Source organism: Crocodylus porosus, unplaced genomic scaffold (assembly GCF_001723895.1).
Source record: "Crocodylus porosus isolate Cpor-Errol unplaced genomic scaffold, CroPor_comp1, whole genome shotgun sequence".
In the NCBI taxonomy this organism is placed as follows: Eukaryota; Metazoa; Chordata; order Crocodylia; family Crocodylidae; genus Crocodylus; species Crocodylus porosus.
Genome location: NW_017728951.1, coordinates 47,261,550 through 47,266,686, shown reverse-complemented (window position 1 = coordinate 47,266,686; position 5,137 = coordinate 47,261,550).

Below are 5,137 nucleotides of genomic sequence, written 5' to 3'. Positions count from 1 at the left end.
CCCTTCCGACCCTACAAACTATGAAACTATGAAACATCTTGGACAGCCCCCTGTGTAAATATGGTGTCCAGAAAACATCACAGCACTTTATTGAAAGCTGCAGTCTTTACAAATGCCCAAATGGAGTAGATGGAATCTGCACACTGAGCAATAATACCAGACAGTGGCTCATAGCTGGCCAGAGGAAACAAGGAGGTGGGGATTGGAAATGGGGTCTTTGCCAGCTTGGGTCAACAAGAGCCCAGGGGCAGGCCTGGCCCGGCACTCAGGGAGACCACATAAGCTCTGGCTGAGTTTAGGCCTTGAGATAGGGGTGAGTGGGGTGCTGCAAAGCCCCATGGGTTGCCAGCATAATGCGACCTAACATGAGTTGCAATGGGATCTGGTACAGATGCTCATTACGGTGCTGTAACCTATGGTACTGAAGTCTGATACTACATCCATCCAGAGTTATCTTAGAGCAGGATAAGTGTAACTTCTGTACCTGGCCCTAGATTATGGAATCAGAGCCTATTTCCAGGGTAACACCAAAAGAGAGCTTTCAGTTATGTATTCATTGTTAGTAGTAGTTAGTAGTAGTTTGTGGTAGTATTCATGAAATAGCACTGACAAAAGGATAGTCTGTTTTTCCAGAGGCTTACAGTCTAAAAGACAATCAGATAGATCAGGGGTGGGCAAAATATGACTCACAGGCTGGATATTGCCTGCCAATGGATTGGATTTGGCCTGCAGGTGGGCACCTGCCAGTTGATTATACCTAGTATACAGCTGATTGTATCTGGTGCATGGCTACACCTGTGGTGTTCCACATGGGGCTGAGCCCCACCCGCTCCCACCAAAGGCAGCCCATACCATGCTCCCACCCACTGGCCAGTGTGCACAGCTTCCTGGTGGGGCTGCTCTCAGTGTGGTTGCAGCCACTTTTGGTACTGCTTGCCCACCCCGACCACCAGCAGCTCCTCCTTCTCTTGCCACTGCTGAACTGCTCTGAGCAGCAGATAGTGTGAGGAATGGCTGCAGCTGTGGGGATGTGTGCTGCGTACCACATACCCAGCCAAGTGTGGGGAAATCTGCAGCCAGGTGGGTCCTGCCCCAGCACATGGAGCTCCAGCTCCAGGTCCTTCCCAGCTTCCACCCATTCCACCCATCTACGGTTGGCCCTTCCAGTGGGTTGAGGGTGGCTGGGAGCAGAAGCTGGAGCTTGCTAGTTGTAAAAGTAAATCCACATGGCTAACACTATGTCTAAGATAACTGTCCTATACGTAAAGAGTAGTGGTAATTCTAGAATTATTCAGTGGGTGCCAATTTGGGAGGATTTAGAAAGGTACTGAACAGCCTAGACTCCACTGAAAACCAACAAAACAACATTTAATGTTTTGTGCTACATTTATTTAAAGTCCTTCCTTTATGAAGATGCTCCTATATGAATAACTGTTCTTCCAAACTGGCTTTAATAATATCACTTACGCTAGTTAGTAAGAGAGTTGTTCTGATTGCATTCACTTTTACCTTAGGCAGCTGCTTCTTTCTTCAGAAAAACACACTGAATGTAAAAGACTAAGAAGCTTCTTGACTAGGAGTCAAGAAGGTGACTGTACAAAATAGCAGATTTGTTACATACACAATATTTTTCTCCCTGTGGTGCTCAGAGCAGCAACAGAGAAACACTGTTTTATTCCTGTAACCGTAGAGGGTGCCTATACACGAGCAGCAAGGCTGCTCTGACGGGCTGGGATTACAGCGTGTCGGAGCAGACTCAATTAATTAAGTCTGATGGAGCATGGTAATTACTGTGCTCCAGAAGACTACAGCATCCCATCGTGCAGTGTCCCTGTGTTTAAAAACGGCAGTGGGGGAGGTTTAAAGCACCCTCACCATCATTTTTAAGCATGGGGACACTGATACACAAGATGCTCTGGGCACTTTAATTATAATAAGTGTGGCTCTTGGAGCAGCTTTAATTAAAGTTCCCTCTCTCCCCTCCTACTCCTGGAGCACGCGTATAAAAGCCCACAGAGCCAAGAGAACTATGGATTTATGACTAGATTCTGCTCTGCCTCCCATACTATCAAGAGCTGTTAATTGAGATCTGACAGCAAAATATTTGTGTTGAAGATCTCCATGGCAGAAATGATGCAATTTGTTTTTAGACAGTAGGTTAAGTTTGAGGCGCTGAAGCACCAAGAGAAAGCAAAGTTAGCTGGACTTTTGAATGGAATATCCATGCCGTGAATATCACTGAAAAAGGCAAATGTGGAATTCCACAAGTCAGTGAGCTATAACTGCATGCGAAACAGACAGAAAATACATTTAACACTGGCTAACTTGTCAATTTAATCCACAAGAGATTTCAGAAATCAGTATGAGTCTAAAATTCAGCTGTGAGCGTTCAAACTGGTTTTGTGACATCAAAACATGGACACTTTACTATATCTCCTCCTCCTCCCTCATCTCCCCACCCTAATCTGTGAAATCACAAATATTTCTGGCTGCTCATGATGAACTTTGATAGAAGCCACATGGTGACAGTTTTGGCCCAGACCGTTCTGAGAGATGAAGAAAGTCAGCATAGTTCAGCAGAAATATTTTTCAGATGGATTCTCATAGATAAATCTCTTTAGGTCTATGTAGAAGGGAAGGAGGGGCCTTGTATATTTATTACCTTTTATAATAACCACGAAAATTATCTTATTTTTATTTTATATCTGGCATGACTTCTCCAAGATGAAATGTATTTGTTTAATTGACATCATATTTCTCTGTGGCATTAGACTGAGGCCCAGCCTGGATTTTTCCCTGAACAGAGGCCCATGTACACAGAGTATCCTTTGTGTTATTAAAAGTGGGAAGTTACTTGGATTTTTATTTAATATTTTGCCAAGTATATGGTAATTATTTCAATTTAATATGGGGAAATATGTTGTTTCTTTGATACTGCAGTTGTCTTGGGTTACCACAGACCTATGGAGTAACAAGCTTTTACATCCCCAAAAGCTTCACACTAGCTGAATAACATTACACATTTTTAACAAATATTCATTTGAATTTTGAAGGGATTTAGTGTGGGATAAATTGAGATGCCATTATGTTGAACAACATCGTTCTCCCCAAGTAGCTAGTGACCTGTTGTTCTCTGGTCCCAGCACAGGAGCAGATCCAATTTCCTGGAGACAGTCTGAAGAAGAGGCAATTCTGCCAGAGGGAATGTGGGAGTTGCATATATGCAAGGTCCTCTTTGAACAGAGAAACCTTTAATAATCAGCAAACTTATTCTTTAGTTGGGCAAAGCTTCAATAGGCTTAGAGAAGATAGAGCCATCACAAGATAAGAAAAAAATGTGCCCTTGAAATATTTGTCAAACTTTTCACTGAGTCTGCCTGCAACATTTGTAAATATTTCCACATTTGGTGCAAATGCAAATAGGTATTTACATGTGGTTATGTTCAATGTAATGTAGAAAAATGCATTAGGGGCAGTGACAGCAGATTTTGTTAGCATATTTAAAGATGTTAATGATATAAAGTTTGCTAATTTCAGAACAGACTCCAGAGAACTGTAAACTGACAAACACAAGACACTTATTGAAATGGAAAACAAAAACATATCAGTTTAAGTAAATGCAAATAAGTTGGCTATATGTTGATTCTGCAAAAATTTTTAGGGGGTACTTTATAAGAATAATTAAAAGTCATTAGTTAGCCACTGGTCAGGATTAGTTTATTGTGTAGGGGTGGTCATGCTTAATTGATTTAGAGGAGATTTAATCTTTTCAGTGATAACTGCTACAGCAGACAAGGCAAACATACTGGATATTACATACTTTGATTTTCCAAGAGCATCTGATATTCAGTTCTACGTCAGAGATTATTGGCTCGGGTGTGGAGTCATTAGGCTGGGGATAAGATTGCTAGTGTGATAGGAAACTGCCTCGGAATTGCTATTAGCGACATCTTTCTTGGTAACATTTTAAAAGGAGTGTCATAAGGGCTTCTCCTGTTTGTAAAATACAGGAATGACTTAGCCAAAAGGAAAAGTACGACAGAAGTGCTAAGAAAGTGAACATATCAGCATTTGAGGGTTTTACATACAGTGAACAGCAAACAATGGAGGCAGTATTTTTGAAGATGAAACCTGCAAATGGCATATTAAGTCTACTGATAATGCAAAATGGCTTCATTTAAAAAATATCTTCAACAGAGGTACAATGTATTCATCTGAGGAAAGAACACGGGCCCCAAGGCACTCTGCGTACTTCCATTACACCTTTACTTCAAAGACCTGAAACCATTTTATTGAAGTAGGTAAGGGTACTCCCTATTCTTCAGGTAAGGAAACTGAGGCAGAGAGGTACAATGATCATAGCAATAGTGGTAGAGCTGAAAATGGAACCTATGGAGGCTCTTCAGGATATACCTTCATTGCTTGTCTTTAATTCAATGTATTATCAACTCTCCCTACTGCTATAAACTAAGTGTTAGCTCTCAGGTAAGCACCAGGTCCAGCCATATATTTTCAGATCTCAAGACCCTCTAATAAACAGAATCCAAGGTTTCTGAGTCCATTCTGCTCACTCCCTCTTTATATAACTTTTAAGAAACTACATGTTAGGAGTATTTTACTTCACCAGAGTGTCAGCAACACAGAATGTTAGTGAGTATAGGTAATTTCCTTTGTTTCAGTTTGACTAATGACAAGACAACTGTACTTCTTTGAAACCATATTTTTTCTCTGGCTTCTTAAGGATACTAAGGTACCTCTTGAGCTCTTTTATACTATGTTTACTCAGCTGCCAGTCACCATACTTTGATATTAACATACATAAAAACTGTTCTTAATTTAACTCTGAAACATGCCATTTTTCCATTGAGCCTATGTATTATATAAAGGTTTTAAGAACCCCGTATTGCAATTGCCTAAACTTAAGCTGGACCCAGTACTTATCTGAAGGCTACCACCTAGCTTACAGCAGTACGGAGAGTTGAAAATATATTGAATTAAAGATAAGCAATGAAGAGCTATCCTAGGTAACTCTTATTCTTGAGTGTGATTGTATAAATTAGTTTCAAATATTGAGACTTAAAGTTCATAGTCTCATAGTTTGTAGGGTCGGAAGGGACCTGAGCAGATCATCAAGTCC